General features: G+C 40.1%; 1 protein-coding gene across 1 annotated transcript in view; it reads left to right on the forward strand.

Moving 5' to 3' along the window:
- LOC136877113 (glycerol kinase 3) overlaps positions 1 to 17,921 on the forward strand; it is a 179,206-nt gene that overhangs the window by 109,342 nt on the left and 51,943 nt on the right. The gene's annotated exons all lie outside the window — the stretch shown is intronic.

The following is a 17,921-nucleotide window of genomic DNA, read 5'->3' on the forward strand; positions in this document are numbered from 1 at the left end:
GTCCACACATAGTCGATGCTTTCCATTCTTCTTCTTCGGTAGGACGATAGGTGAAGCCCAACAGGATGTACAGGGTTCAATGAGACCCTTGTCCTTTCATCTCTTGAATCTTCTGGATGACGAAGTTGCGCTTATCCGGGTTGATTGGTTATGGACGTTGCTTGATGGGTGGGGAAGCACTGCATTCAATGGTATGCGTTACAGTGGTAGTCCGTCCTATTTTATTGGTGATGACTTCTGGAAAGTCCTTTAAGGTGTGTCCCAGCTCCTCTTCTTTACTCGGTCGAATATGCGTTAACTGGATATCTCCCAGGTCTACGTCGAATTCCGTATCCTTGCAAGTCCGGAGATTTCCATCGTGCCAGGTGACCGTCAGCCATCTGTATTTTCCCAAAAAGACTTCATGAGCTGCATAGTCTGGGATCACCTTGTATTCCACCAGAAAGTCATGACCTAATATGATGTCAGGTATCAGGTTCTAAATCACTGCAACATCGATTACGATAGGCATTCTCATGCATTTTGCGGTTAGGTTAGTCTGTGCTTGAATGGAATAGGTTAGCCCGTCCACTGTTCCCACTAACCTTCCAAGATGGTGAGACTTCATGGGCTGTAGTAGTTTGGCGATAGTCCTGTTGACGAATGAATGGCTTGCTTTGCTGTCGAGTATGGCTGAAAAATTCTCGTTGCTGATCCTTAGGATGATACCTGGGTGGGGTTGGCCTGTTCTACTCACAATCTGACCAATCCCTCTCGTACTTGACAAGGGTTGCTCGTCTGTCAGGTCTTGAGGCACCTTCCTGTTCTCTGTCCCATCTTCCCTTAATCCAGAATGGGCTGGACCTGCTTTCTCCGACATCAAAGCTGGGCACTTGTTCTTCAAGTGTCCCGTTCTTCCACACTGGTAGCACTTCCTAACTGCGCTGGTCTCTTCCGGAGCTTTGCTCTTGTGTTCCTCCTCCAGCTGGGCGATGATTCTGCATAGATCATCAAAGGATCTCGGTTGTGATACTTTCACTGGGGGTCGAATCTTATCATGGAGTAGTTCTGTGATGTCTGGTAAGATCTCGTTTTTGCTTCCTTCCGGGTGCAGACACTCGAAGAGTTGATACTTCTGTAGGACGAAGGCACTAGCTCTCATGCCAGTCGGTTGTGCCTCAGTCAATAGCTTCCTTTTCACGGAACTCTTCACCCCTTCGGAATTAAACCTATCGAGGAATTCTTTCTTGAAGTCCGTCCACTTTAAATTTAAACCCTTCAAGTTATTCCACCAAGTAGCGGCTTGCTCCTGTAATCACGGTGTGATGAGTTGCACGAAGATGTCCTCTGGTAGATTAGTCCTTCTTAACATACCGATCGATCCCTCGATGAAGCTAGTCGGGTTCTCTTTCAGTCGCCCATGGAATTCCGGAAGGCTATCTATAATCGCCTTCGGGACTAGGTGTCCTGTACTGCCGGTTAGGTTTGAGGGGGTTAGAGGTGTGGTGATATGTCCTGTTCGCGTTAATCTATCTTTTACTGCATGAAGGATGCTTTCCCTTATATTCTGCACATCTCCCTTGATGGTCAAAAATTGGTTTTCTAACCTTCCTTCAACAGCAGAAATACGGCTCCCAAACTTTCCCTCGCCGGCAGAGATACGGCTTTCAAAATTTCCTTCAACGGTAGAAATTCTCCCCTCAACTGTTGTTTTATGCCGGAAACCTGGATTTCCACCTCCTCCTTGAGGTTCGAGATATCCCCTTCCTGCTGGCTTACCCTACTATCGATCTGTTCAACCTGTCCCAGTTTTGACCTGATGTCTGATATCTGCTGTGTTAATCGATTGGTGACGTTGCTTATTTGTGACCGGGCGAGTTGGCTGCACCGTTAGAAGCACGCAGCTGTGAGCTCGCATCCGGGAGATAGTGGGTTCAAATCCCACTGTCGGCAGCCTTGAAGATGGTTTTCCGTGGTTTCCCATTTTCACACCAGGCAAATGCCGGGGCTGTACCTCAAATAAGGCCATGGCCGCTTCCTTTCCATTCCCAGGCCTTTCCTGTCCCATCGTCGCCATAAGACCTATGTGTGTTGGTGCGACGTTAAACAACTAGAAGAAAAAGCTAATTTGTGATAAAATTTTGTCATTTACGATTGAAATTTTCTTTTCTAGGCCCTGTTCTACATTGTAAACCTGGGTGTACATTTGTGCTATTTGTCCAGTTAAAACTGTATTAGCTGAAATTTTGTCTGAAAGTTTGTCTTTTCCTTTCAAAACTTGGTCTGAAAGTTTGTCATTGAGTGCCTGCATGATGGTCATTGACTGAGAACACATTTTTGTCATATTTACCTCATCTACCAATGTTTCTGTATCATCGTCGACTTCGATGAAAAATTTTCCGGGATCTCCTTTTTCAGCGAGATCTTCCTGTAATCACGTCTGCAGTGATTTCTTCTTCCCATTCGTTGGGAGATTTGTCTTGGTTAGTTCGTCTTTGAGGTGTTTCACTGACATATTTTCTAGTATAACTTGCATTTTGATCGATTTCGCGCTATACTCATATTCACTCGTAAATTCTTACGTCCTGTCCCACGGTCGCCAATGATGTATCCTCAAAGACGCACACGAAATGTGGTCAATTGGTACACTTATTTATTTCACCTCAACTTCACATAAACATACACATAACCTAATCAACTGGTGTCACAAACAAAATAAACACATCAACAAACTGCCATTTTAACAATTGCCTGTCACAGCACATGGAGGTTGCAACCTTGAAACAGTTGACTGCCGACTGCCTACATTGGCATGTCAGCCTAACCACAACACGTCTTCACCAGTAAAACTCCTGTTAAGCTATAACTCCAACTAAACAGTAACTCGTCTCTACAATCACAACTGCCTCCTTAAATAGGTGCCTGGCCAGGCTTCTAGAAACATTTTCTCTTAAATTCCAGAGTGCTTAACAACATAGTTATAATGTACAGAATATTCTACCATCATCTCGTCTGATCTAGTACCATTCCAAATGTTACAGTGTGTTACACAATACTGTAGTGGATTACAAATAATATATACAGGTAATAATAAATTATATAATATTAATTACAGGTTCTTACATTAGCTAAACATATATATATGTATATATACAGTACATGTTTCATGACATAACCTCACAAACACTGCGATCATTTGACTACGTAAATAATAATGATAATAATAATAATAATAAATGGATGTAAGCATTTCATAGCCATACATTACAAGTAATAATAATAATAATAATAATAATAATAATAATAATAATAATAATAATAATTCGAGCTCAATACTTGGATTATTTACCCATGGGTGAGAGAATATTGTTTTCAAGTTATATCAGTTTATCACACTTCTGTCAGTGTGAACAGTTGTATTTACTACGTATTTCTACGTATATATATATATATCATAATTAATTGGCACCTATCCTTTTCTGATGGTGGTATTTATGCATAGCCACTTAGAAGTAAAATGATGATGAATATTTTCATTTCTTTGGGGTTATTTTTCCTTTATAAAAAAATGCATACTTGATGGCTTCAGAGCACAAGAAATTCACAATTTCATCATTAAAAAAAACCTCAAATATTTTGGTCGGCATTATATATCGAAAACTGGAAAATTTCGCACTAGAGAAGCGGACTGTTATGGGTCATCCGCCAACCAGGTAACTGGTGGATGAGGTGGTGATTTCGCTCTCTTCCCAGGCCATGAATCATTTTCGAATGTGGATTCTGTACTCCTGTGCGTAATTTGCTGCTTTAGCACTACTTCTGTTGATACTCGGAATTGACCTCTCGAAAGGTTATCTGCAAGGCTAGCTTCATCTTCGCCAGATAATATGTTAGATTCCAGTGGTTCAATGTGTTATGACGTGGATTTTTTGAAGTAAAATCTACGATTATACAGTTGTATGAACATATAAATCATTATTTGCAACTACGGTATAAATTGTTACTTTAGAATCGCCCTTGGAAGTAAGGAGGAGAAAAGGAACAGAAAGGACAGTAAGCGCCATGTGGTACCATACTGTACCAACTGAATAATTAGTGTCATAACAGCTAACCCATAAATGCTGACCAATTGCTTGTTATTTAAATTCATGGACTTATATTTCAAGATAATAAACCACATGATACAAAATTGTATTGTTGAAATTTATAAACAAAATAAAGCAACTTACTTGAGACGGACACAATATAAAATTCCAAGCAGTTGTTGCCGCAAACAAACACTCAAATAAAACCCTCTATTGATGTCAAGCATTGTGTGGGATTTTTCCTTGATAATGTAAGGCAAAGTTGCCAGATTTATGATGCCAGTAAGGATCAGTATGAGAAATTCTGAAGTAAGGTGCACTGGTACTATACGGTACCGCACGGCATTGCCAGGTTAAACAGCATTTCTTCCCACTTTGGGTTCCTTGTATCTGTAATAGAAAAGTCAGATCAGGAATGTAATGACTAGAGACGGGAATTTGCCTATTTGCCTATTTTATTCCTGTGTTCAGAAACGTAGGCTTTTGAGATATAAAACCGTTTTGGGGTCTTTTCAGTTATAATTTGTTGGTTATTGTGCCTATAAATACCATTTTAGGGGTTTGTGCCTATTTGGAGTATAATTGCGTATTTGATGCCTTTTGACTATATTTTTAAAAGGCCGATTTTCTTCCAGTGCATTATATTGTAGCTAGTGTGCTCGACAGAATTATCTTCTCTTTTCTCAATGCCTGTTTACCCCATGAACAAAAAATGGGAATTCTCAAAAGTCTCCAGTGACAGTTCTAGAGAAATTTCCATCAGGAGGAAGATAGGACTCCCTCAGACAATGTACTGGTACAGGTTACAGTAGGTGTACAAGAGGGAGGGGAAGGAAAGGGAGAGAGTTGTAGAAGACAGGTGGTCTAATGTTCTAAGGGGAAGGAGATTGCAGGCTAAGGGCTCTATTCAGGATCAGAATTCAGGACAGGTGTCTGTGCGAAATCGGTACGAGTCACTCCAGGTAGAACAACAGAGGGAAGATGAGGGACAGGGAACTGTTGCTGAGATGCGTGGAAGTAGAAGGAAGGGAAAAGGTAGGAAAGGGAAATGTAGAGTAGAGGATAGGAAAAGACAGGTGGAACAGGGTCATGGGAAGGAGAAAAGGGAGGAGGAAGTAGCTTCTGCAGCTATCAGGAAAGATAGGGCTGACCAGGAGGGGAGGGGATCAGATGAGGTGGGGAGGGTTGAGGCTCTGGTCATGGGGGATTCCATCGTTAGACAAGTGGGGAAAGTGTGTGGAGGAAAAGGAACCAGGGTAGAATGTTATCCAGGAATTAGGTTGAGGCAGATGTTGAGGAAAGTAGAAGAGAGGGAGGAGGGGAAGGAGAAGGTGGTAGTGTTTCACGTTGGTACCAACAACGTAAGGCAAGCTGATATAAGTACCTACATAGTTGGAGATGTGTGGGATCTGGTAAATGCAGCACGGGTGAAGTTTAAGAAAGCAGAGATTGTTATTAGTGGAATACTGTGTAGGAGGGATACTGACTGGAGGGTGATTGGGGATTTAAATGAGACTATGGAGTGGGTATGTGGGAAACTGGGAGTGAAATTTCTAGATCCTAATGGGTGGGTAGGAGATAGGGATCTGCGCTCAGATGGCCTTCATTTAAACCGCAGTGGTACATATAAGTTAGGAAATTTGTTTGGAAGGGTAATAGGGAGGTACATTCAGGGAAACGGGATGGCCTAGGGAGTGGTGATAAGGGAACAGGGAACTGGAAATCAAGTAGGGATGACATAAAATTGTTAGTGTTGAACTGTAGAAGTATTGTAAAGAAAGGAATAGAATTAAGTAATTTAATAGATATATATTTACCAGATATTGTAATAGGAGTTGAATCATGGCTGAGAAATGATATAATGGATGCAGAAATTTTCTCATGGCACTGGAGTGTGTATCGTAGAGATAGGATAGGAATGGTGGGAGGGGGAGTGTTCATTCTGGTGAAAGAAGAATTTGTAAGCTACGAAAAAGTTAAAGATGAGACACATGAAATTCTAGGTGTAAGGCTCATTTCTAAAGATAATAGGCAACTTGATATATTTGGAGTGTACAGATCGGGAAAGGGTAGCACTGACGCGGATTCGGAATTATTTGATAGGATAGTCAGCTATGTGGGAAACGACATGGAAAGAAATGTGATTGTAGCGGGCGATCTGAATTTGCCAGATGTCAATTGGGAAGGAAATGCGAACGACAGGAAGCATGACCAACAAATGGCAAATAAGTTAATATGGGAAGGACAGCTGATTCAGAAAGTGATGGAACCAACCAGAGGGAAAAATATCATGGATGTGGTGCTGATAAAACCAGATGAGCTCTATAGGGAAACTGAAGTAATAGATGGTATTAGTGATCATGAAGCTGTTTTTGTGGTAGTTAAAAATAAATGTGATAGAAAGGAAGGTCTTAAAAGTAGGACTGTTAGGCAGTACCATATGGCTGATAAAGCAGGCATGAGGCAGTTTCTAAAAAGTAACTATGATCGGTGGAAAACGGTAAATAAAAATGTAAACAGACTCTGGGATGGGTTTAAAGAAATTGTTGAGGAATGCGAAAACAGGTTTGTACCTTTAAGAGTGGTAAGGAATGGTAAAGACCCACCTTATTATAATAGAGAAATAAAGAGACTAAGAAGGAGGTGCAGACTGAAAAGAAATAGAGTTAGAAATGGCTGTGGAAGTAAGGGGAAATTGAAGGAACTTAATAAAAAATTGAATCTAGCAAAGAAGGCAGCTAAGGATAACATGATGGCAAGCATAATTGGCAGTCATACAAATTTTAGTGAAAAATGGAAGGGTATGTATAGGTATTTTAAGGCAGAAACAGGTTCCAAGAAGGACATTCCAGGAATAATTAATGAACAAGGGGAGTGTGTATGTGAAGATCTTCAAAAGGCAGAAGTATTCAGTCAGCAGTATGTAAGATTGTTGGTTTCAAGGATAATGTCGAGATAGAGGAGGAGACTAAGGCCAAAGAAGTAATAAAATTTACATATGATAACAATGACATTTACAATAAGATACAAAAGTTGAAAACCAGAAAAGCGGCTGGAATTGATCAGATTTCTGGGAATATACTAAAGACAATGGGTTGGGATATAGTACCATATCTGAAGTACTTATTTGATTATTGTTTGGTCGGAGGAGCTATACCAGATGAATGGAGAGTTGCTATAGTAGCCCCTGTGTATAAAGGAAAGGGTGATAGACATAAAGCTGAAAATTACAGGCCAGTAAGTTTGACATGCATTGTATGTAAGCTTTGGGAAGGCATTCTTTCTGATTATATTAGACATGTTTGTGAAATTAATAACTGGTTCGATAGAAGGCGAAAGATTATTCCACTGAAGCTCAACTTGTATAATTCCAGCAAGATATAGCAGATATCTTGGATTCTGGAGGTCAAATGGACTGTATCGCGATTGACCTGTCTGAAGCATTTGATAGGGTGGATCATGGGAGACTACTGGCAAAAATGAGTGCAATTGGACTAGACAAAAGAGTGACTGAATGGGTTGCTATATTTCTAGAAAATAGATCTCAGAGAGTTAGAGTAGGTGAAGTTTTGTCTGACCCTGTAATAGTTGAGAGGGGAGTTCCTCAGGGCAGTGTTATCGGACCTTTATGTTTTCTTGTATATATAAATGATATGAGTAAAGGAGTGGAATCGGAGGTAAGGCTTTTTGCGGATGATGTTATTCTCTATAGAGTGATAAATAAGTTACAAGATTGTGAGCAACTGCAACGTGATCTCGAAAATGTTGTGAGATGGACAGCAGACAATGGTATGTTGATAAACGGGGTTAAAAGTCAGGTTGTGAGTTTCACAAATAGGAAAAGTCCTCTCAGTTTTAATTTCTGCGTTGATGGGGTGAAAGTTCCTTTTGGGGATCATTGTAAGTATCTAGGTGTTAATATAAGGAAAGATCTTCATTGGGGTAATCACATAAATGGGATTGTAAATAAAGGGTACAGATCTCTGCACATGGTTATGAGGGTGTTTAGGGGTTGTAGTAAGGATGTAAAGGAGAGTGCATATAAGTCTCTGGTAAGACCCCAACTAGAGTATGGTTCCAGTGTATGGGACCCTCACCAGGATTACCTGATTCAAGAACTGGAAAAAATCCAAAGAAAAGCAGCTCGATTTGTTCTGAGTGATTTCCGACAAAAGAGTAGCGTTACAAAAATTTTGCAATGTTTGGGTTGGGAAGAATTGAGAGAAAGAAGAAGAGCTGCTCGACTAAGTGGTATGTTCCGAGCTGTCAGCGGAGAGATGGCGTGGAATGACATTAGTAGACGAATAAGTTTGAAAGGCATTTATAAAAGTAGGAATGATCACAATATGAAGATAAAGTTGGAATTCAAGAGGACAAACTGGGGCAAATATTCACTTATAGGAAGGGGAGTTAGGGATTGGAATAACGTACCAAGGGAGATGTTCAATAAATTTCCAATTTCTTTGAAATCATTTTGGAAAAGGCTAGGAAAGCAACAGATAGGGAATCTGCCACCTGGGCGACTGCCCTAAATGCAGATCAGTATTGATTGATAGATAGAGGAGAAACAAGGAACAATTCTAAGTCAAAGTCTTCAAACCCTCCAACCTCCTATGACATAATGCGAGAACCAATCAACGTCGAAGTAGTGTATGTTGCACAACCCATATGCCCTGTACCTCCCTTTGGATGCGAACTGTTGTTCTGAACATGTTGTGATTTAAAGTGAAGAAAAAGAAGAAGTGTGTTTGCGACAATGCCCAAAGAAATGTCGTCGAAGTCCTACTGGCTGGAGCCGTGGATCACAGAGGATCCCAGTTTCACTACGGATGGAAGGATAGTCTGTCAAGCTTGCTGTAAGGAGGTAAGTTCGTTTGTTCCTTTTATCTTTTTTTTGTGATTGAGAACAACGATCGCATTTCATTGTAGCATTTATAGGCCTATTAATTTATGTATTGTGGCAAGTTGTTTTGTTGCAATGCTGTATTAGTCGGAAACTTTCAATCATTTACATGGCTAAAACGTAAATGATCGTTTAAATTACTGAACGAGGAGTTAGAATGCCGGTGATCTCTTGTCACAGAATGGATGAAAATTGAATCGGTATTTTGAACTGTGATTCATTTCCTGTAAAAATAGAGATTTACAACTGAAATGCAATTTTAAAAACTCCCTTTAAAAATTTTTAATTCTATTACACGCTAAGCCTTCGCCAAACACAGGTTGCAGATCCAATGTAGTCCGGCTAGGATGATGCCACAGCGTGTTTTACAAAGTTGCCAAGACTATCTTTACAAGACCAGGCCAGCGAAAAGACCGTTGGTCTGGATTCGTGAGGTCCGGTTAGTAACCATTATGCTTGGGGCGGGGGGCAAAGAGAGTCTGAGGGGTGTCAGCTCCCAGGTTAGCGCCGTGAAGTCGCCAACAAGACTCTAGCATCCCTTCTAGAGTCTTGCTAAATTGTGGCAAAAATAAGGTTATGGGCGCATGCCACGACAATTTCAAATTATGTGGTTTTTAATTTTCAGCCGAGCTGAGAGGCTCAGATGGTTGAGGCGCTGGCCTTCTGACCCCAACTTGGCAGGTTCGATCCTGGCTCAGTCCGGTGGTATTTGAAGATGCTCATATACGTCAGCCTCATGTCGATAGATTTACTGGTACGTAACAACCTCCTGCGGGACTAAATTCCGGCTCCTTGGAGTCTTAAAAAACCGTAAAAGTAGTTAGTGGGACGTAAAGCAAGTAACATTATTTATTTAATTTTCAACGAGGGTGGCGGCCTTGTGGGCACACATGATGCAGGATCTGTTGCAGGCAACAGAAAATAGTCTTCATGGCAGCTGACCTGGCTGACCAAAGCTGGCAAATAGAAACAAATAAAATATTCACAAATCTGATATTTATAGCGCCTCTGTTTTTATTCTTTTATATAAGTAAGAATATTGCTAGGGGCAACTTGGTGGGTCCTTGGCAAGCATAAAGGACGGATCTCTCCTCTACACTACTCCGGTATCGTTTCAAATCTTTTTATTATATTTTCACCCGGTGAACTCAACATGATACTGCCAAGTTATAACTGAAAATCCTTGAGGGCATATTTCCATGTCAATTACGAATTCCCTTGTTCCTACTCTAAAGTTTTGTACATCTAGAAAAATCATCTCTAATAGTTTTTTTTTATTAAACAAATGCATGATATATACTAAGCATTATTGCCAATTAGCCCAACTGTAAAAATTTAAGATACAGGGACAATGTAATTTATGCCAATTTTATTACTTTTCAGATCAAATGTGAGAAATATACCACATAGATCAACTTAGAAATACTGCGATGCGTCTGATACGAGTACAGAAATCTGTATCAATGCAGCCTTTCTACCAGTCCACTTTGGGCAGCGACCAACAACCATATTCTTCAGACCTATGCACTGTAATGTTAGGAGCTAATATGCCCCTGCATAAACCGGAGCATCTTCAAATTTGAACTAGCTGCCGGGAGCAATCACCAAGTTGGAGAAGAGTGGCATGCTCCTGGTGGAGTCATTTAGGATTGTGAAAGAAGTCAGGGGAAGTTCTGACCAAACCTCTGGGAAGGAAGCCTCTGTCAGTGAAATAAAACCAGATGGAAGTGACTTCATTGAAGTTTTGTCCAATCACTTCATGTGATGTCGAGAGATCTCTGTCTCATTACAAAAACATTATGCATGAGAGGAGAACAATATTGTTACTGGAAAACATTGAAACATTGCTTGTAAATTCCTTTTATAGTAATTGAGTGTTTTATTAAATTATAAGTGATTTTTTCATTCCTATATTGTTGCCTATTTTACACGTTAGTGCCTATTTAAATACCTATTTTGGCTAATTTAAGAGCCTATATGCCTGCCTATTTTAACTGGTTTTAGTGCCTATAATTCCCGTCTCTAATAATGACATATAATTTATGCAGTTCATTCATGTAATCATATAGATCAAGGTCGTCCAGTAAAAAGAAAGCTCTCTTGTTCTGACTTATGATACCTTTAAGGTGAAGGTATCTCTCTGCCCTTTTTATGAGTTCTTATATAGATTGACCTTACAGTCTCTATCTTCGCAAAAATGCCAGTAGTTCATCTCGCCTTGCCTTAACATAATTTGGTAATGGGACTGATATTTTCTTTAAAGGAGTCTTTCATTATCTGGAAATCCTTGCTTGTCACATTCCTTCCACGCTAGCAATATGACTACCTTGTCTGTTGTCGGCTGGCTATAGTGGCTTCGATGCCATTCTTGTGGACCCAGCATGACTCTTTCACATGCAGGTAGCCAGTGATTTGGAATGTTCAATTGTAGAATCTCACAGACTGAAAGAATTGTTCAAAGATGGCATATGTTCCTCCCTTGTGGTAGGGAAATTTGAGATTCTAATGAATCATTCATGGGATCCAATTAATTTTGGAAATGGGAGATATCTAGCTTCAGTTGAGTTTGAGCTTAATTTTCTTGCTGTATCTTGCTCTATCTCATTTTAAGAGTGCAATCTTCATCAGTGTTCTCTGACCTTTGTTACTGGGCTGGCTGTCTTTCATATTTCTTCTGAACAATCTGTATTTTGTTTGATGATGTATAGCTACACAGTTAAAAATTAGGAGAACATGTTTTGCAACGTCTGGTATGTGAACGTTGATTTGGTAGATGGTGTTCCAATGGTCGTACAACATACGTTAAGACCTTAGCTACTCAGGGTATGTTAAATTGAAGTTACACTCCATCTGTAGGCGTAGCCATGCATTAAACTGTCGGGTGACCCCTCAAAACAAAGTGAATGGCGGTGTGTCTGTGTGTTGTTGTGATGTACACAGACTACTGCGGTCATTTGAGCACATTGTACGTAAACCAGTACATCCCATGAGACATCTTAACAAGGTTCAAGTCGCAAGGGCTGTCACTTTGATCCAGGAAGGATGGACTTTTCGTCGTGTTGCTGTGGATCTAATTGTCTGTCCGTCAGTTATTCAACGCTTGTGGAATCACTACAGTGAGACAGGCCAGTTCACAAGGAGGGTTGGATAAGGTTGTGGACGCTTGACAACCCTACAGGAAGACCAATATCTGACCGTCTGTGCATTGTGGCTGCGTTGTGGCTTCGTTCAGCAACTGCCAGAGAACTGCAACAAGACCTCAGGAGGGTCACTGGAGTCACGGTGTCTGACCAGACAGTAAGGAACAGGTTAAGAGAGGTGTCCGTATGATCCAGATGTCCAGTTTGAGTGCCCCGTTTAACGCAGCAACATCGCGCAGCTCGCCTTCTGTTTGCCCGTACCCACATCAACTGGCAACTTCGCCAGTGGAGACCTGTGTTGTTCACAGATGAGTCCAGATTTCCCCTGACACGGCGTGATGGATGTCAATGTGTATGGAGACACCGTGGTGAGCAGTACATTCCAAATGTTGTCCAGGGAGGCGACTGATTCAGGCAAGGTTCTGTGATGGTGTGGGGTAGCATCAGTATTGGTGGCCGTACGGATCTTGTCGTCATCTGTGGTAATCTTACTGCTGCGGGGTACATTGAGCTGATACTGCTACAGTATGTGTTGGTTGCTGCATATGGTGTTGGCCCTGAATTTGTTACTCATGCACGACAATGCCAGGGCTCATGTAGCATGCATCACCAGAGCTGTCTTGCGAGTACTGGACATTCAAGAGATGGAATGGCCAGCAGTGAGTCCCGACCTTAATCCCATCAAGCATGTGTGGGATAGGCTTGTCAGAAGTGTTTGTGGGTGTCCTGTTCCACCATAGACTCCCCAGGACCTCAAACAGGCTCTCATTGAAGAATGGGGCCTGATAACGCAACGTGATTTCCGTCGACTTATACAGAGCATGCCACGCAGGTGCCAAGCTGTGATAAATGCTCGTGGAGGACATTACACCATACTGAAGCTCTCCAACTGTGATAAAAATCCACCCTGGGGGACTGTTATCATTTTGTTTTCGCCCCTATTTGGACATTTCCGTTTGTATTCTGAAAATGAACACAAATCCATCAATGTTCTTTTGTATACTTCAATGTTAAAAAATAAAGGTTTAGTTGGTAATATACCTGGATGTGAGGTATTGTTTTTTGGAGCATGGCATACGTTTAAAAGCATGTTCCCCTAATTTTTTTGAACTGTATATTTGGTCATTCTGTTAACTCCAGCAAATATTCCTGAGTGGTTGGGATTTCTCCTCTAAGGACCTTTCTACCAGTTTTATTGGATCTATCCAACGACGTTTCACTTAAACGGTACTATCTTATCATCTGAGAGCAGATCTTTAGTTTACGATTGGCATCACACGCTGAATATCAAGCAGTGCCCTTCTTAAATCTTTCGGCAGAGTACCTGATCTCTAACTCTGAAGCAGTCTTGTTGTGTTAAATAGGTTAGATAGTAGAGCGTTGCTTAGCTGTCTCCAAAGTAGTGAATTTGATCCTGCCTCAGTTTGATGGTACTGAAGAGGTGTTGCTTGTGGAAAGCTACAAAGTGGCACAAAATATTCAACTCCTTGGCGTCTTTGGAAACCGTAGGACATAAAACAACATTATCAAAAGCAGCCTCAGATACCGTAGATTCACAATTACTTTCTCTCTATGAGCTGGCCCTGGCCTGCTATCAGCATTGCTTTTTAAATGCTGTCCGTATTCAAAACGGCTTCACATTCGGAATCATTTTCAGATGCCGTAGATGTGGACCAGTGTTTTTCAGCTCTGAACGATGATTTTCCTAAGGCAGCTCATTTTTTATTGACCATAGTAAAAGTCGCTAACTCTGTCCAGCGATGTTTCTCTGCTGAGAGCAGATCTTCAGTTTATGATTGGCATCACACAAATGAATATTGAGCAGTGCCCTTCTTAAATCTTTTGGCAGAGTGCCTGGTCTCTAACTCTGAAGCAATCTTGTTGTGCTAAATAGGTTAGATATTAGAGCGTTGATTAGCTGTCCTCAAGGTAATGGGTTTGATCCTGCCTCTTCTTCTGTGTCTACTTCTACTTCCATCAGCAACATTAATTCTACACCCAAAACCAAAGTATATAAGTATCAGGACGATTATCTGTTAATAGGCTTAATGTCGCACCGATACAGATATGTCTTATGGCGACGATGGGATAGGAAAGGCCTAGGAGTTGGAAGGAAGCGGCCATGGCCTTAATTAAGGTACAGCCTCAGCATTTGTCTGGTGTGAAAATGGGAAACCATGGAAAACCATCTTCAGGGCTGATGACAGTGGGATTTGAACCCACTATCTCCTGGATGCAAGTAGTAGAAAACTTTGAACTTTGGAAAACTCAAATGGACAAAGATAACTGTGAGATGTTTTCTTGTCTGAATGAATTCATGGAGGAAAATGAGTTAGATTTTGGTAAAATTAGTGGAATTGCCATAGCACATCTTGAAAAACCTTCGTCAACAATTTGAGGAAACATTTCCAGAACCTTCAGCTGAGTATGGCTGAATTTATAGTGCATTTGATATGAAAGTAACAGCCCACTTGTCAACAGTGGAACAGGATGAGCTAATAGAACTCTCAAATGACAGAACACTTTGAAATGAATTTAAATCAACGTTTCTTGAAAATGTTTGGATGCAGATTTGGAATGAATATCCCAATTTACCAGGAAAAAAGTAATGGACATGCTGTTACCCTTTGCTTCAACTTGTATGAGTCTTTTCTGCTATGGCATCCATCAAGACAAAGCATCAGTTTGTACTGCAGCTGTAAAGGGATCTACAGGTTACTGTTTCAAAGATCCAACCAAGACTGGATCTGGTTTTGTCACAAATTCAAACTCACCCATCACACTAAATCAGTAAGTGTCTGAGAATTACCGAATTCTGAACCATGTTTTACTCTTTCTTGGGTGAAGTGTTTAAATGGACGGTGTTATGCATCTACCAGATAAGCGCCAATTTTCAAAAAAATGAGATTTTGATGCCTCCTATTGCATAGGACAATAAACTATGTGTATGCAGGGCTTTGCTACTGTTTTTTTAATAATAGCCTCAATGATGTAGAAAAACGTTAGGGCCATCATCTGAATCCAAGATTTGTATTTCGAGTGGCTACTCACATAGATCTTTATAAATGCCAAGCTTAGTTCTGCATCAAACAGGTAAGCAGCATACTCCCACTGTTACATTATGTATGCATAACTAACAGTCAAGGAAAAGGTTATTATTTTCTGGAGTTTAATTGCAGTTTCTCCTTAACACTATGATCAAAATCGTGTATCTAATATTGGGTCAAAGCATTATATTGTTACTTGTGTATTTTCTGTACATACTTCTTATTTAGAATGACAAGTAGAGCCCAAAGAATTATAGACATGATTATAGAATTTTCTTGATTTAAATTTTTAAAAAAGGAGAAAAAATATTTAACTTGTTTTCAAGATTGATTTTGTAAATCCTTTGTAGTATTATATGAGTATGTATGGTTGGTCATCAGCCCTAAGGCTGGTTGGATCCATTAAATGTGTGATTTTTGGGAAAACTTGTTTTAAGTTACATGTAAGATGCTTGTCTATGTCAAATGCTATATCATATAGGATGCATGTAAAATTTTGATAATGCAAAGTAGGTCCGAATGCTCAGCGGCGCTTAGCTGCATTATGCATATCAAAATATGCTAAAGTAATAAGCATCAAAAGTAAATATCATTTCTGTTGTCATTTATAAGTCACAAGCTTTCAAATATCAAAAAAAATTCTAAATGAGCAAAAAGCAACACAGGTGCTACAGCTAAAGAACAAATCAGTGAAAGAATGTGTAGTGAAATAAACAAATTTGCTCAGTTCCAATAACTGCACATGCAGCCATTGGTTTTTTATAAACAAGTTGTAATAGTTAACTTTCAACACCGTGAAATAGTACAAATAGATGAATTTTTTAAAAATTGTTGAACTCTGATGTGCTCTAAGAATATTAAATTATGTATTATTTATAGTAGTAGTAAATACTGTAGACCTCACAAGCTGTTTTTGTGCCAACTAGCCTATGAGAAGTGTTAATTGTCACAAGTGAACTATGTAGTGCAAGTGGAGAGTGTTTTTTGAAGACTTTATTTGTGAAGTACAATATGATGTTTTATTTATTACTGTGTAAGATTGGTGACTTGTGCATTTGTAAATAGTAGAATTCTGTTCTGTATTTCCTGTAAGGATCCAGAAAGTTACATGAATTATGGAACAGGGTGTGTTGTTTTGTGGGTAATGTATTCTAGAAAATATTTCTGACTGTTCTGGAAATATGACATTCGCGATCAGGCGTGTTCTAGAATGTTAGTCAAAGTTCACGATCGAAAGTAAGGTTGTGATTGGTGAGTCTAGGTGGTGATAGGGAACTCGTGTACGCTGATTGGCTGCTCCAAGGCCGGAAATTCCTATATATAGTGAGCGAGGCAGCGTTCGAATTAATTCTGTATCCTGAATTCTGTCGGTCTTGGTCTATCTGTCTGCGAGCAGCCTATTTGGTTGACGTCCCCCGGTTTCCGGGATGGCACTCTCCTCGGGTAAGCACTCTTGAATTCCGTTCCTGCTAAAATTTCCGTAATGTTCCGATTTGTTTTTCATACAGGAGTCTGCCCTAACCTCGCCTAGATTCACCAAATTAGTTACTTATGACGCCTTAGCTTTTCAGCTGGGCTTACCTGTTTATTTCCAAGGCATTCCTATTTCTTGTTTCACTAAAATATGTAGATTGTAGTTTAATATTATTTCCCTTGGGGTTTGCCTCTGGTAGTTCTGTATCACTTGAGGTACGCTAGATTTTGGATAACCTGTTTCACATCACTGTAAACTGCATTGTACAACTGCATTGGTAACTAGATGTATAGTTGATTTGAAATTTGAATTTACACTGCCACCCGAATAAGCTATGTATATCACTGGACTTATAGCTCGTAGCTTGGAATTGTATTTGGAATGTATTTGTAAAATTCTTTTGTAAATAATATTTTTCAAATCCAAGGATCACGGCGATTTATTTTCGGAATCCGCTATCTAAGCCATGTCCATGCCTTTGGTAGGTTCCGAGCCTTTTTCATCTTCCCGGTTTGTTGTTCACTAGTTGGCCCTACTGATATTTACGTACGTGTTTTGGTTGGAGATCCACGTAATGCCAGCTAATGTTTTTCCGAGTGTGTGGTGATTTCTGATATGTGCTCTTACCTTCCCCTTTTAACTGTGTTGGTGCCTTGTTTTGTGTTACCACTGTAGTAGAGGTAACATTAATGATGATATTTGAATTTTGCATCCCACTAACAACTTTTTAAGGTTTTCGAAGACGTCGGGATGCCGGAATTTAGTTCCGCAGGAGTTCTTTTACATGTCAGAGAAGTGTTAAGAAAGGAAAGACGAATATGGGGGTTGCTGGATATTTCATGTTTCAGAAGGGTGGCACAGCAGAGAAAGTTTGAGAACCCCCTGGTCTAAACAGTTAGCAATCTCAGAAGACCCATGCCATGCCGTAGTTTCATCCCATACATACAGTACATTTACATTATAGAAGGCCTGTCTTAATTTGTAAATGCAGAAATTGTATATCTAAAGTTTCCTTTTATGAAACTGATTCCACTTTTAAGTTGAGGCATTGGCAGTACTGGTTGAAAGCCAAATCTACTACTACTACCTTGATTGCCATCATTGTGATACCTTGACTGTCTTTCTACAATTTGGAGAACTTTTGCTTCTTTCAGATATATCTCTTGTTACACAAAGAAGTAAAGTCACCAGATTTGTCAGGTAGGGTTTTTTTTTTTTTTTTGTTGTTGTTTTTTTTGCAATCTTCGTTTTATCATCGAAATGACACCACCAGGGACAACTTATAATACCACC

This window comes from Anabrus simplex, chromosome 1 (genome assembly GCF_040414725.1).
Source record: "Anabrus simplex isolate iqAnaSimp1 chromosome 1, ASM4041472v1, whole genome shotgun sequence".
NCBI lineage: Eukaryota > Metazoa > Arthropoda > Insecta > Orthoptera > Tettigoniidae > Anabrus > Anabrus simplex.